The sequence below is a fragment of the Aquila chrysaetos genome, chromosome 22 (assembly GCF_900496995.4).
Source record: "Aquila chrysaetos chrysaetos chromosome 22, bAquChr1.4, whole genome shotgun sequence".
In the NCBI taxonomy this organism is placed as follows: domain Eukaryota; kingdom Metazoa; phylum Chordata; class Aves; order Accipitriformes; family Accipitridae; genus Aquila; species Aquila chrysaetos.
Window position 1 is genome coordinate 5,256,600 of NC_044025.1, and position 16,358 is coordinate 5,272,957.

A 16,358-nucleotide genomic window follows, 5' to 3' on the forward strand; every position below is an offset into this window, starting at 1 on the left:
CTGTGTGCAAGCTCAGGGGATGGGGTAAGCTGTGTGAGCTTCATTTAGTTCTGTCTTATCTGTGGATCTCATTTAAAAAACAAGTTTGTATGAAACAAGTGACTTCTTACTGTAAGACTATTCAGCCAGCTGTATTTGAATTTTTATTGGACTCAGAAATACAAACCTCTAATTTAATAATCCTTGTAATTTCCCTCTTTTTAGAACTATAGATTAAAAATGAAGTTTGCCTTTTGTCCCAGAGTGAACCCCCCCTGCTCCAAAGGCATTTCTGTCCAACAGGTGTTCAAAAAGTATATCCACTTTCTGCCATTTCAGGCTACAGTATGAAAAAGCGGTAGCAGTCGCCTTGTGCGCAGCACACGGGAGGTACCGGGGTGGTTGACCCCCTTCTCCTGTTTCCAGTCTGGAGGGAGCCGACCGCACCGTGGACTCAGCATGGCGTCTGCTGCACCACGAGCATCTCTCTGCCCCGGGGAGGTGCGTCTCCGTGTCCGCAGGCAGGAGGGGCAGGGAACTTTTATGCAACCTCTAAAAGTATGTAGTTGAGAGAGTTAATTTGGCAATGGTGGCTCCGTTGCAGCCTTACAGGGTCACGGGGCAAATTGCCTCCGGGAGGCTGCAGTAACTCTGTGGCTGGCCCAGACTCCTGGGGTGGGCCCTGGAAGCTGGGTGGAGGAAGGGAAATGATGGGAGTAGCTCTGTTACGGCAGGGTCATAAGCAGTTATAGAAGAAGCAGTATCAACTTTCTGTAGGTAAAAATTTCTCTTCCAAGGACACAGCAAAGCTCTTCAGTTCCTGAAGGTGCCTTTTTGGGGAAGGACATAAAGCTATGCCATACAGAAAGGAAATGTGTGCGCTGAGAGTGCTTAAGGTCTCAGAAACATGTTTGAGTTGATGAGCAAATGGCAAATGTTTAATGGGACAGATACCTCTGTGGTGTATGAACACTTTATCCTCTCAACCTTTTAGATTCTGAGCAGTGTTGACTGAGAGAAGCTTTTGGCCATGGTTCATTGCAGCATTCTGCATTGGTTTCCTTTGCGTAATTATAAAGGAGATGTATGTATTTCTTTGCCCTAAAACAGCTTACGCATTGAGCAATGACTAGAGGAAGTGTTCTAACAGATTTTTGCATGATGAAACCTGAAAGAAAGAGGGATCCAAAATGACAGTGTATTTCAAGCAGATGATAAAATACGTTCATCAACTGAGGGGGAAGAAATACAAAGACAGTGAAGATTCATAGCCAAACTCCAGACTGTGCAAGGCTTGAAAGGTAAAGGGCCTGCAGCCCGTGTGATTTTAAGACAGAGTAAGCACCTAAGAAATTACTTGCAAATTAAATTTTGAGTAGTTTCTGTACTGCTCGTCAAAGCCCTTTGAGTCTGGCTGTTCAGCCAATTTTACATCTACCCTATTGTCCATCTATTCACTCTGTATTTCACTAGTTTGGCTCTCAGTTAACTATGAGAGATGATGTCAAAGGCCTTGCTAAAGTCGGGATAAACAAGATCTGATTAGCTACAGAGCCAGTCATCACAGAAAGCTATTGGGTTGGTCAGGCACACTTTGCCCTTGGTAAAGCCATGCTGTTCCTAATCGCTGCCTTGCGCTTTGTGTGTCTGGATGTGTCTTCCAGTAAGACTTGGTCCATAGCCTTCCCAGGCACTGGGGTGAGGCTGACCAGCCTGTAGTACCCCACGTACACCTTCCTGAGGGTGGGTGCGACATTTGCCTTTCTTCCGCCATCAGGAACCTTCCTTGGTGGCCATGATCTGCCAGTGGTCAGCTCCATCCTCGCCCTTGGGCAGAGCCTGTCTGGTCCCACAGCATCACGTGTGCCCAGCCAGCTCCAGGGCTCCCTGTTTTCTCCCACTGGAGTGGTGTATTGGGTTCGTGTGGCAAGGTTTTGGTAGCAGGGGGGCTATAGGGGTGGCTTCTGTGAGAAGCTGCTGGAAGCTTCCCCTGTGTCCGACAGAGCCAATACCAGCCGGCTCCGAGACGGACCCGCCACTGGCCAGGCTGAGCCAATCGGCAACAGTACTAGCGGTTCTGTGATAACATATTTAAGAAGGAAAAAATGTTGCGGGACAGACAGAAACGGCAGCCAGAGAGAGGGGTGAGAACATGTAAGAGAAACAGCCCTGCAGACCCCCAGGTCAGTGCAGAAGGAGGGGGAGGAGATGCTCCAGGCGCCGGAGCAGAGATTCCCCTGCAGCCCGTGGGGAAGACCACGGTGAGGCAGGCTGTCCCCCTGCAGCCCAGGGAGGTCCACGGTGGAGCAGATCTCCACCTGCAACCCAGGGAGGACCCCACGCCGGAGCAGGGGGATGCCCGAAGGAGGCTGGGACCCCGTGGGAAGCCCGCGCTGGAGCAGGCTCCTGGCAGGACCTGTGGCCCCGTGGAGAGAGGAGCCCACGCTGGAGCAGGTTTTCTGGCAGGACTTGTGACCCCGTGGGGGACCACACTGGAGCAGTGTGCTCCTGAAGGACTGCAGCCCATGGGAGGGACCCACGCTGGAGCAGCTCGTGAAGAACTGCAGCCCGTGGGAAGGGCCCACGTTGGAGAAGTTCATGGAGGACTGTCTCCCATGGGAGGGACCCCACACTGGAGCAGGGGAAGAGTGTGAGGAGTCCTGCCCCTGAGGAGGAAGGAGCGGCAGAAATAACGTGTGATGAACTGATTGTAAACCCCATTCCCTGTCCCCCTGTGCTGCTGGGTGGGGGGGTGGGTAGGCAGAGAATTTGGGAGTGAAGCCATGCCCAGGAAGAAGGGAGGGGTGGGGGGAAGGTGTTTTAAGATTCGGTTTTATTTCTCATTATCCTGCTCTGATTCAATTGGTAATAAATTAAACTAGTTTCTGCAAGTCAAGCCTGTTTTGCCTGTGATGGTAACTGGTGAGTGATCTCTCCCCGTCCTTATCTCTACTCATGAGCCTTTTGTTATATCTTCTCTCCCCTGTCCAGCTGAGGAGGGCAGTGGTAGAGCAGCTTTGGTGGGCACCTGGTGTCCAGCCAGGGTCAACCCACCACCAAGTGGGGAATGCCTCGCTCCCACCACTTCTGCTCCTGGGCTCGAGGAGCTGAAAGCCTGAAGACAGACCTTAGAAGTGAGAACCTGGGGCAAAGAAGGTACTGACTACCATAGCCTTTTCTGTGTCCTTTGTTACTAGGCTTCACAGGGTGGTTCTGTTGAAGGAGACCAGTATATTGGGGTGAGGTGTATCCAGGCAAAAGGCCCTGAGTTTTGGCCAGGGACTGGTTTTCAGAGACTGGTGGCAGCGGAGGAATGCAAGCCTGGAAGCAGGAAGGGAGCAGGTGTTGCTAGCAAGGGAACATAAGAAGAGGGGCTCTGCACCGTAAATGTGAAGGGCTAATACCCAAATCAGTGGCATTAGAGATGCAGGGGAGAGAGGTGTCACTGGAGGAACTGACCGCAGCAAATTAAGTTTGCTGCTTCTAAAAAGTACTCTAAGTCAGTGTCATCGACCTGGAAGCCGTGCTAGCTGTTAACTCCAGTCATCTGCAGTATTTGACTTTGCTTTGAGTTTACAGCCCCTTATCACGTTTCTGTTACAATCAATTTATTATAGCTTATCACTTCATTTGAATTCCCTGGCAAGTTCCTGCCAGAGGCCATGCATCCCTACAGTTTGCTCAGGACAACAGGAACCAGAGCATTCTGCGTTTTCTTGTTTTGGGTAGACCGACCTCTTTCCAGGACAATCGCTAGCAGTCCTATCACCTACCTGTCTAACTTTTCTTACTAGAAAGGATGTTTTGTTTCAGCATTTCAGGCTGATGGGTACATTGGAGAAGTGTAACCTCTGCTAGGGGGAAGTTGAGAGGCTTTGCTCAGTTCTGTGTTTAATTTCCATGGAGTTATGTTTCATTTAAGGAACACCCTACAATGGGAGAATCTGATTTAAAATCTTAACCAAGACCTACAGGTTTATGGCTGCTTATTAGCTTGGAGATCAGCCTGCCATCTGTAATACAGTGTTCTCACTTTTCTGAAGGGGCTGTACTAAACGTATAAAAGGTTGTGAGTCTTTCATAACCCACGTGTCCAGATATGCAAATTACTGAGTTGTCTCTGATGTAATCTGTTTATGTACTTTTTATATCACAGGCTTTTGCTGGTTTGCTACCCGTGGAGAGTTATTGATGTCGTTTGACAGTAGACAATAAGATTTCCCAGGGAACGTGTAGGAAGTGCAAGGATTTACATCAGTAATTTAAAACTAAGAGGAAAAGGCATTACTTAGGAAAGACTTTTCAGGTCACTGTTGGAGAGCTGCTCGCAGGGCATGGGGAATGCTGAATTGCTGTTCTGAAGCCAGCTCTGGGACTTGTGACAAGGTTAGTGCTGGACAACACCGACCTACTCATGGATTCCGCTTTTCCTTCTTCCCACCAAGTACGTTGCTGTTAGTTGTTTGTCCCTGGTGAAGCAGAGGTTTTAGAAAAGGATTTACCTTCATGAAGGTAAAACACATTGCTGAGCTAATGGTGTGCACAACTACCCCAAGAGTAGAGCACACCTGTTCTTACCCCAGAGGATAAGGAGGGGAAAAGCCACAACCCAAACAAACAAACAAAAAACCCCATCGTCGCTAAGACTCTGTAAGTTGGTACCAGGGGAATTGCAAGTGTTCAAAATCTAATAACCTCATCTCTTTTCTGGCCATTAAATTTACTTATTTTTAAATTGCAATTGAGTCATCTTTCAGTTTGGGGTATTTAATGGCAGCCAGTTTTTAAGAGAGCCACCATTCCCCATCCTCTGGAAACCAGTCTGCTTTATGTTACCCACCTACCCTTCCCAAATTCTTTCTCTCACAGGTGTTGGTGTGAGTGACTTGCAGGCAGGGCATTCTGGCCAGAGGTCCTGCACTAGGCTGAGGCTTAATATTGGTTTCTGATCTACCAGGAAAGGTGATGAATTTCAACAGCATGAGACCTTTTGTTTGTAAACTTATAAATGGGATCAGTTCAGAAGCCTTCCAGGCTCTTTAGCCATCATTTGCACAAGGTGTAGAGCTGACAGCTGGAGGCCATAGCTGTTTCAGCTTTTCTCAATTAATCCGTTGCTACCTCTAAGTTAACACCCCAGCTGTCTGGCACTTTATGGGCATTTGTTTGTCAGCTCAAACTGAGACCTACGTGAGACAGGAAAACACTTCAGTCCTGCAGTTCTCATGTCCTTTGAGGATTAACGTTTGATTCTGCTACCACAGGAAAACTGATGACATGGAGAAGGATGGAGTAAAGAAACCTTCAGACAAACAGATATTAGTTCTGCTATGGGACAGTTTTAAAAAATCAGTTTCAGCTTCTACTGGGAATGTATTGTAGAGGTTATAAACGTCTTTCACACCAAATACTGCTGCTCTTTGCTCTGATGGGGTGAGAATGGGACCTCTGGGGATCTCATAAAAGGTGTGCGATTTCAAGTTCTCCATTTTCAGCTGCTCTTCTCTCGCACTGGGATCTTGCACGGGGAAGGAGGGCAGAGAGTTGCCAACGCAAACAGCTTCGCTGCCAGACCGAGAGGAGCTTTAGGCAAACATTGCAGTATGCGGGAGGCTCCCTTAGCACACAGATAAGGTTACAAAACACTCCACAGCATGTTCCAGCCTGGGAAATTAATGTAGTATTAATTTTAAGCTGTTTGGTGACAGTTCACTAGCTGTGGTTGCGCTTTGGCTCTATGTCCATTTCCTCTGTATCAACTAACAAACCCCAAATTAATCTTGACACAAAAATAACAGCTCATTTCCCACCCACAGCTCTATAGGCACTGCCTCAGCGTGGTGATTTCCCCTGCCTACAGCTGGATACGACTGATCGGGATGGGTGGGAGTCCCCTCTTGCCTGTAGCCCATGACAGTGGCACTAGGTGCTCACCCCGTGTGGCTTTTAATCACGTAGACGTGGCGCTTGGGGACATGGTTTAGTGGTGGACCTGGCAGTGTTAGGTTTACAGGTGGACTCGATGATCTTAAAGGCCTTTTCCAACCTCTATGATTCTATGTTTTCCTTTAACTTCTTCAGCTCTTGTGAAATCTGGAAGTGAAGTCTCTTCTATTGAGTTTCCCCTGTATTCTCAGTGTGTATTTCCTAGTTTTCTGGAATTGGCAGCAGTTTGGATGGGGAGAGAAATGTTTCTGAATCTTCACCACAAAAACCCCCTATTTTCTAACTTTTTGCTGTTAGAGATGGATCTTAACTCAGACTCTGACATGCTGCTTCCATGGAAGTGGATGCAATGCAGCATTACGTTCTTACATACATAAATGCAATCTCCTGACTTGCTTTGATACCAACAGAGCAGTGATTGTGGACTCAGACTGCTGCAGTAAGTATTGGAGTTGAGCTTACGTGCGCTTTAAAGTGTATATCCTATAGCCATAGTATGGATGTATATGTACGTGCGTGTGTACATTTGCAAGGTAAATATTGAAGCCCGAGCTCGGCCCTTACGCGGGAAGCTTTGTGGTGAGCACCTCTTCAGCTGACATAGCACAGACGGTCTCAGCCCTCGGCAGAGCGGGAGCGAGCAGACCTTGCGCACCGCAGAGAGGCCGAGGCAGGGCGAAGAGTCGCTCCCCCGGTATTCCGAGCGGCCTCTCTGTGCTGCCAAGGTTGGATTGTTGCAGCCGGAGCAACCGCGGTGACCTGCGGCAAGAGAAGTAGAGGGGCAGGAGAGAAACCTGCCGCCCCCCCCCCGGGGGCATCAGCGAAGGGGGGCGGCGGGGCGCGCCCGCGGCGCCGCCGCAGCCGCTCAAGTAAGGCGCTTGGGCGGGGGGCTCCCGCTCCTCGTTAGTATAGTGGTGAGTATCCCCGCCTGTCACGCGGGAGACCGGGGTTCGATTCCCCGACGGGGAGGCACCGTCGCCTTTTCCTCTCCCGCCCCGCGCCCCCCCCCCCCCCCCCCGCCGCTCTGCCATCGGTTTTTATTTGTCCTTCTGTCCGTCCGGTAACGGATCCCGTGCGTGGGAAAGAGGAGAGCCGGGCGGCGGCGGCGGGGGGTGCCCGGGGAGAAGGGCGGCCCCTCGGGGGGGACCCGCGCTCTGCCCCACGCGTGCGGGGCGGAGGGACGCCGGGGGCCCGAAGGCGCGGAGCGGTTACTGCGTGGGGAAGCGAATCGCGCCGTGGGCGGTGGGAAGGGCTCGGGCGGTGCGGCTGAGGTGGGCCGGGCGCCGAGGGGCCCCCCCGCTGCTAGAGCAGAGCCAGCGCTCCCCGCCTCCTCCTCCTCCTCCTCGGGGCAGGGGGCTCGGTTAGGTGCGGAGCAGAAACCTTCGTGGTGCTACAGGAGGAACGCTGCCTAACACGGGCGGCAATGCTCCCCGAAATGCATTTCCAGTTGAGCTGACTCTAGCGCCTGCTCCAGACGAAATCTAACCTTAATTTTTAAAAATATCCGGTGATCTATGACGACCCTTGATAATTTGTGTGAGACCTAAATTGCCCTTCTTGTTACAATTTGGTACCTTATTTCCAGTCTGCATCTCCTTATCGTCGCCTCCACTATTAAATTTATATGCCAGCCATCGGAGGCCTTTAAACATTGACCAAAACACTTTTTTGAAAGCAAACTTCCACATGAAAACCGTGATGGGTTTTTTAACCAGCCTGGTAAACATATATGACTCCTCATAGTTCAAAGAGGTTCTCCTTAAAAAAAAAAAAAAAAAAAAAGCTACTCCACTCAGTAGCTTAGCTGTTGTCAGAAGCGAGCTGCCTGTTGCGAAACCTGCGTGGCTGCCTCTGCCTTTGGAGCAAACCCTGGCCCGTGGTACGTTGGCTTCTGGCAGCTGCAGAAGTTGCTACTGCGGGCCCAGCGCTGACGTTTGTTCCCAGCTGGATCCTAGGGATATAAACTTGGTAAACCAGGGGTCGGCTCTGCTGCGAAGCCCGGACCGTGCTGCATGCAAAACGTTTGGTGCCAGTCTGAAGGAGCGTGGCGTGGATCTCGGCAGGCTCCTGGGGCCGGGCCCGGGGGTACCACGGCGGGGATGACGGTGCCGGGCTGTGCGTTTGGTGGCTGCCGGCATCCGTGTGCCTGAGCTAATCCCACTGCCTCTTTTAGAGTTTTCTCGCTTTTTCTTCTAGAGTTTTCATCACCTTTGCAGGTGGTGATGAATACTAGGACGTGGGGCTGAAAATGTGAGATGCTGGAACTGAAACTGTGAATCCAGGCTGGGTCAGCTGCAGGTCCCGCTTGGGGGGTCTCAGCAGCACACACCCGTTGAGTCACAGGCTTCTTGGCAAATGTCTTTGGTAATTTTCAGGGAGAGTTATTAAACATCTTGTGCAGAAGGAATGCTTACATTCAAGTTTCTTGATGAGCAAGGGTTTGTTGGATTGATTGTTTTACTGCAAGCAATGTGTTTGCAATGGGAGTCACAGCTATAAGCCCAGTTCTAGAGCTTCTCCCTAAAAATTTGCATGTCCCTCACCTGTACTTGCAGAGGTTGATCTAGCTCTTCCGGAGCAAGGAAATCCAAACCTGCTTCGATCACCACATTACTGATCATCTGTTAGTTTGTGCTGGCTTCTGCAACTCTTTCTCCTAGAAGTGGTGGTTGGCTCCAGGTGGGCTTCACTGGGAGGCTGAACCCACTAAAGTAGTGGACCTGTCTCAGCTTAGCTCTGAGGTTATTTTCAAATATATTTGCTAAGTTTTGTTAAACTATGTTTTATCCAACCTAGACAGTATCCTGGGACACCTGCTCGATCTGGGAGCGTTTGCACGGACGCCGGGGTTTGGGGCTGTGCCCCCACCCCGCAGCCCACCCCCACAGGCGAGGACACGGGGTGCTGCGCCCCTGAGCCGGGCCCGGGGAACCGCTACCGCCGCCTCGGGGAGAGCAGCAGCGGTCGGCGGCAGCACCTGCTCATTAATGATCCTGCTCGTCAGCATATATGATCTGAAACCTGAAGCGACTTAAAGAAATGTGTTTGATTTCTCTCAGAGCAGGCTCGTGCAGCTGCTGCAGGACGTGCCGGCGCGCGGTGCGCGGTGCTGCTCGTGCTCCCGCTGTCAGCACGTTCTGCGTGACGTGAGTATAAACCGATGGGGCGGCTCTGGAGGAAAGGTTAAGCCTTTGCTTCTTGAAAGGTGAAGCACTGGCGTAGAGATTACCTTTCATGAGCAGATGCAATGTTGATGGTCAAGGTAGGTTTCACACTTCGTGGGCTCTCACGTTTAGTACATGCAGTTTAACATAAAAAGCCATGTTACGACGCGATTTGATGGCACAATAAGGCTTTTGGTCACTCCTGGCAATATTTGATTAACGCATCGCTGGTCTCTAGTCACTTTAGTTGCTGGATTGTAGGATTTGGAAGGGATTTTTCCAAACCAAAAGGTGTCAACAAAATACTAAAAGAAATGTCACACTTAAAAGCCTCCTGCCCTGTCACCGCAGCTCATGCCGATGGAAAGTGTTGCTGGAGCAAAAAAATTCTGGCGCTTTTAGAGAGGCTTCTTAACAGCTCTTTCAACAGATAAGAAACTAGACGTGTTGAAATAACACTTGTCACTTACATGTTTATTTGAAATATGATTCTAGTTTATAGTATCATTGCCGATTTCATTCAAATGCCTGTGTTCTCTGAAGAAATACACAACTCCTCTCGTACCCCCCCCTCCTCCCACGCGTACAACAACAGTATTTTACTTGAAGGGAGTATCTTTTTCAGGCTCTAATAACTTGCTTCTCAGCTCTTCATTCTCTGTCTTCAGAAACATGGTGATTCTCTTGAGCTGTCAATTTTTATCCTGGTATAGGCTTATGTATGTATCACTCTGAGCCTATGAAAACTAAAGCTGGGAGGGTTTTGGCACAATATTGTCCTTTTAGAGAATTTCCTAGGAAACTGAGGGCATCTTATTTTAAAAAGAAATTGAATAAATCATTCCTTCAGCTCTGGACTCTGCTTTCCCTGCTACTTGGCTATGGATACTCTTTGGGTAAATTGCTGGAAAACATGCCTTCTTTTTTTTAAACATTATTCTCCAATCCCTATTTTTTAAAAAAGGTGTTGGGTTTTTTTACCAGGTGACTCCATCGCACCCCGCCAGAGCAGCTCTGCAGGGCACAGCCTCTCCCCAGCGCGTCGCTAGTCACTCCTCAGCGTGCAGAATTGCCGGTGTAGGTCTGGTGAGCGCTGCATCCGTTCCAGTTTCTTATCTCTGTCTGTAGATACTCCTGAAAGCCTGCAAAGGCTGAGCGCCTGCAGCGCTGCGTTTCTCAGGTTGGCCCCGGCAGCGCACACAGTCGGTGCTCATCAGGCCCGTAAGCGTTTCGCTGAATTCCGACCTGGCCCGGCTGGAGCCCGGCGCTCCTCGCAGCACGGGCAGCGGTGCCTGCGGCGCCGGGCTGCAGCCGAGCCCGAGCGTGGGCTGGGATGGCGTGAGCATGGTTTGTAGGTGGGTGAGATGGTCCAGCCGGGACTAAATGCCCGCCGTGCTTGGTACGGCCGAGTTTCTACCACATACAAATGAATTATTTGACCGGTGGTGCCAGTAAAAGCACTTGCGAGCCTGACGTGAGGTGCGTAAATAGGCCGAAAGAGCAGGGGGAGGTGTCGCGGATGTGTGACGAGCTCTTCTGTAACCCTGGGCAATATGTACCTCTTCTCCCCACAAACCCTGTCCTTGGCAGGGTGATGAAGTGAAACTGCTCAAACAAGTTTTCTTTAATGACTTAGGCTTAATAAAATCTTCTTTAAGCCTCTCAATTGTTTCCGCAAAACCTGCCATTGGTCCTTTTAAGCCATCTGTTGTCACCTTCAGCCCTGGTGCTATTATTAAAGCGGATCTGTGTTCCTTCACCGTAACAGCACCCTGGCTGTAGCTAATGCCTTTCCTTCTAGGGCAGCGGCTCCCGGGTCTCGCCTTCGCGCACATCCAGCGGTTCTGGTTAACGCCAGGTTAATGCCTCGTGGCGGCAGCCGAAGGAAATGCCTCCAGCTGGTGCTTACATTTAAATGTTTGCACTAGCATGTTCCCACTAGGCTAGCTGAATAGCAAAATATTGAGTTCAGTGCACTCTCACTACTTGATGTTTTTATCGTTTAAGGCTTGAGACAACTTGTAAATGCTTAAAATAGCGTGAAAATCCCTGCGCTGGCACAGACTCCGAGCCTTATTGGAAAGCTGTCTGCTGTTCTCCTGGTGTAGAAGTTTCATATGTTCCACAGAACAATTATGGCAAAGCAAAATTTTAAATAACCAAACCTATATGACAGTTATTTAAAAGGAAATCCATAACTTAAGGGTGCCAGAATAACAAGTTGATTGACAAATAAGAATTGATGAGCAACCAGCTGTCCATCATGTGAGAGTACCCTGGCTTCAGTGGGCTCCACTGATTTCCACAATTTTTCCACAAAGGTATTAAATGAAATTTTGTGTTTATAAACTACAAATAACTACACTATTTCCAGGTTCTGTATGTTGGGAATGTACTGTGTAACACAAGCTTTTCCAAGCGAAGGACGTGGGGAGAAGGGTTATGGGAAGGAGGTGAGCGTTAGCTGCGGGAGCAACAGCTCGTCCTGCAGCAGGGAGACAAACCTTTGCAAGTTCATCATGCCGGCAGGTCTTTTCACATGGACGGGCTGAGCCCGCTCCTCATTTTAGCAGCTCTGGCCCTGGGCCGTTTCAGGACTCTGTTTTTTCAGCCGTCGACGCTCCAGGCTATGTGCTCCCTAGAGTAAAGCTAATGCAGGTCTGCCCTTCCCCTGCTGTGAAACGTCTCGTCCCTGCAGAGGTACCAGAACTGGGAGGGCTGCGACTGCTGCGGTCGGTACCTTGGCTCTCGCTCGTTGCTCCCTGAAGGTCTCTCGCCTTTGCCATCAGGGAAGCGTGCGTTTGCCTGGGAAGGAACGGGAACGTTAGCCTGGGTGTGACCACTTGCCCGTTTTTGCCCTTTCTGTGACGCTGACTTTAGGTCCTGCAGCTCTCCGCAGGCTCTCTGCTGATGCCTGCCGCCCCACCTGGTTTGGCGTACAGGTGACAGCATGTGCTGCCTTGTGTTTTCTGGAGGCAACGAATCCGAAAGAGGAGACGCCGACTTGAGCAATCGGGTGGGTGCAGCACCGCAGCCCCCACCCCACCGTGCGGAGGGTCTGTCCGGAGGGTGGTGAGTTCCAGCGCCCGTGGGAGAGCCGGCGGCTGGCTGATCGGGGTCAGTTTATTATCGATCGGGGACGTTTATTCGTTTCACTGTAATAAGCTTACAACAGGTGACCAAAGCCTTCCTATGGATGTTTCAGACTGATTTAACTAAATGCAATTGCTACTTTAATTTCTCTGTAAAGGCAGTCCTCGGAAGTGACAGCTGACTTGCCCAAGAACACACAACTGCCAATGTATCTGTCTCCGTTCTGTAACACAGTGCTGTTTGTTCCTGCCTTATATAATTAATCCTAAAATCTTGGTTGAACACTCCTCTCAAGGAGGAAAGAAGCGACCTTCCGTGTTGCTCTTTGTAACAGAGGAATATGACTGGGGGTAAGAGAGATATAGGCTGCTTTTACCACCATGGTATTTGTAAATAATGTCATGTTCGACAGATAGCAGGTTTGCTCTTTGCTCTGAGTGTGAACATTAACTAGGGTTATCTGATCTAATTATAACCTCCCTCTGCTAGTGAAACCTCTCCCTTGGCGTGGTCTGCTTTGGGAAATGACAGCTTTAGCTGTTAGACTAGAGATGGGAGGGAAATCTCTTATGTTGGTATCTAGCAGTTAAGGTGGCCAAATTTTGCATGTAAGGAAAAATCAGACATCCTTCTTACTCGAGACTTTCAGCATGTTTTGATGCCGATGCCCAGCCCTGCCACTCAGTGCCTGCCCGCTGCAGACAGACGCAGGACATTTCTTGGCTCGCTCTGACAGCATGCCTTGAGTGCTGTAAGAGGCCTTTGGCTAAATCATAAGCCAGTTATCTTCAAACTTTATATTTTTTATGTAACTGTGAATAAATACTCCTCTGTGCTGGCTAATAAAGCTGTCTCTTTGGGCAAAAGAATGACTCAAGTTTAACCTTAGCTCTTAAGTCATTAATTATCTTTTTAAACAGTTATGCACATGCTCACACACCCCTTTAAATATTTCTGAGAGAGAGTGGCAGTATCCGAACACATGGTTACCAGCTGCAGCCAGCTCAAGCTAAAACATCACACCCGCGGTCTCATTCGGGTGCAGATGAAATCCAGATGCACAAACGCTCGAGTTCTCCACAAGGGAGATGCTAAATGGTACATAAAAATAATTGTATCTTGGCCTTTAATACTATGGACAGGTTCAGATTATTTTTGCAGCAACTCTAATGATTAGTTGTTGGCTTTTTTTTTGCTCAAATATGTTGTTTTACCATTCTGGGTAATTTAAAAACGCCAGCGTTACCTGAATGCATCTGCTGAGTGAGGGTGTTTGCTTCATCTCGAAATGGCCTGATGTTTTGGGAAATGTTTCAGCCCTTGCAGGAGTCCCAAGGTGGAGTTGTGAATGTGAGAAGCTTCTAGGAATGTGGAGCAACTTTGCTGCTTTTTCCTAGCCAGAGCTTTATTTTTAGCGTGCCTCATGTTTAAGGGTCGTGCCTGGGAGACAACGGGAGGTACTTTAGTTCCTTTATGTGAATAGCCTGACTGTTCGTTCTTGATTTTTTGGCTTTATGAAACAGATTTTTCTTCTTTACAGCTGCGATATCTCCATGAAATTGTAGGTGACCGCCACAGGCTCATTAGGCATCAAGTTAAAAATGACACGAAGCAAACCAAGTTTGTGCGGTGTGCCGGGAGCACGCCAGCGCCGCTGTGGCTGGGATTGCTTACCGGCACCAAACCCGAAGGTCGTTCTGCGCTCTCGGGAGGACCGCGTGCTGTCTCCACGCAGGGAAGGTCAGCCGTCCGTGGGCGACGTGCGAGCCGCTCGCCGCCCTCGGAGCGGGCAGCGCCCACGGCCAGCGCCTGCCCAGTGCTGCCCAGTGCTGCCCAGTGCTGCCCGGTGCTGCCCGGTGCTGCCCGCGGCACTGCCCGCACCAGAGGGGCTGCACAGAGCTGCCGCCGGCGGTTCGCGGCACGTTACGGGTCTGGGAGAAAAGCTGCCGTGGGGAGGAGGCACGTCGGCGATGACCAGTGTTCCTCTTGCTGGCTTGTTCCTGCCCTTTTAAAACTCGCATGACCTTTTCTCTTCGGCAGAAGGAAAACCACACTTCCCCAGGATCAGGCCTGAAGCAGAGCTCTGCAGGTGGCACAAAATGCATCCAAGAGCTTTTTAATATTAAAGACCTCTGGGTTTAGTTAGAAGCATTGCCAGCATAACTACAGTGGGAGGTGACATTAAATGTATCAAGCAAACCGAAATGAACATAATTCTGTTACTTTGCTGTCTCTGTCCCAGCTGCTCGTGATGCTTTTTCCTTCCCCTGAGCAGCAGCCGTGTCTAAGGGCTGTGCGATGCCCCCAGCTGCTGTGGGTCCGGCGGCCCTCGGAGGACTCAGGGTGTCCCTGTGTCCCCGCACGCAGCTCACCGGGCACCGGGATGGGAACCGGCCTCTTGCACAAGTTGCGGTACGTGTGTCTGCCTTCACTCTTCGGGTGGCTGCTTACGTCGGTCAGTTTTAAACCTAAATGCCTTCATCACGTTCAGTCTCATCTTCGTGGAAGAGTAATTCCCTGTAGTGCATCCTGACCGCGGCCAGGGAGGTGTCTGCAAGCCGTCCTGGGCAGGATGAGCTCGCCGCTCCAAGCATTTCCCTGCCAGGGAGGAGTGGGGAACGGCTACTTGCGTGGCCCAGATACACCTGCAATTATATCTGGGGATTGCGTTTGTCCAAAACCAAAAAACTTTTTGAAATGGAAGCACACACTGAGTGCTTTCTCTTCATCATGATACTAACTCCAAGTATCTTAGAAATAGAGGCCAAAAAACCAGCCATGCATAGAAGTTTGTTGTATCATCAAATGCGCTACATGTGGCTGAGAACTCCCCGGTCTGCTCTGCAGGCCTGAAGCACGTGGCGGCTCTGAGGAGGGGATGTTAATGCCGCAGTTCACAGCCTCAGAGCAGCCGTTGTGCCTGTCACCAGCTGCGTCTCAGTCCTTGGATTTCCTTCCGCTAAGGGACATTAATTAAGTTGTCTTAATCAGGACGCATGTTTGCAGCATCAGTCCACAACATAAGGAACCAGCTTTAAAGACTCCCGTGGTGCTCTCAGACCTCCCCTGGATGCGGTTGTGTGCTCGGTGAGGAGCATCCAGCCGTGGGGGTTTGGTGATTTATCAGCTGAGGTACAGACGAGCGCGTGTGTCGGCGATGCGCGCGCTGGAGCAGCCCGGTAAGTGTTGCTGTGCGCTGAACTCCCTTCAACAAATACCATCAAAACTCATTCCTGTGAGATATCAGACCCAAACCTGCTGCCAGAAATAGAAATGGTGGATGTGTGAAGCCTGTCCAGCAGTCATTCATAGTCACCTTCCATTCAGGTTATCTCCCCATTAATTGCTCTTCTTTTCCAGGACTGACTTTGCCAAGGAGCTTCGTCAGTGCTGAGCTACGTGTCAGGTATTTGCTTTTTGTACGTACGCCGCAGCTTCCATTGTAAATCTATTCCATTCTCACGTCCCAAATGGGGAGGAAACCTAAATTTAACGATTGGGTGTGCCTCTACTTCTCCTAGCATGCTCTTATTAAGAACATACTTACGTGGGTGCTATTTCCAGGCATGTAACTGAACGGGTATGTGGCAGAGGATTTTTGTACATCCCTGTCACTGCTTAGAGAGCAGATAACGCAGGAGAGAAGTGCCTTTGGAGCAGGGTTTCTCTGAGGACGTTCCTCAGGTAACTGACTAATCTGAGTCCTGGAGACCTCTTTTGTTTGAATGGTCTCTGCACAAAACCTTCGCTCAGGTTAATCCCGTAACACAGGAGAAACATCCCATGCCGCTTCTAGACCAGGCTGCTCTCTTCAAAATAAATATTAAAAAAAACCAAACCCCAAACCCAACAAAAACCATCCCCAAAACCCGCAGACTAGTGGAGGAGACGGCAGGCACGCGACCTACCGCGCAGGCAGTGTAAATCAGCAAGCCCCGAAAGGAGGCGGCAGGCGTTACGCAGGCGGCTAACGCAGCGCGGTTGGGAACGCACCGCTACGGCGCTCCCAGAGATGCGCGTAGCCTCGCTCTTCATTTATTACCCGGCGCGGTAGGGAACGGCTGTGTTTATACGAGGTGGGAGCCGAGCCTCGGCGCTGGGCCGAGCTCCGTGGTGGGGACCCCGGCGGGGGCCGCTGCCCTGGGCTCTGCTCCCCCCGCTCGCCAGAGGGGTGTT

The 16,358-nt window shown here is 50.3% G+C and overlaps 1 non-coding gene across 1 annotated transcript; it reads left to right on the top strand.

The window, feature by feature from the left end:
- The first annotated feature begins 6,822 nt into the window (after positions 1-6,822).
- Positions 6,823-6,894, top strand: TRNAD-GUC. Its single transcript has one exon. It is a non-coding gene; the product is annotated as a tRNA-Asp (tRNA).
- Positions 6,895-16,358: the final 9,464 nt, after the last annotated feature.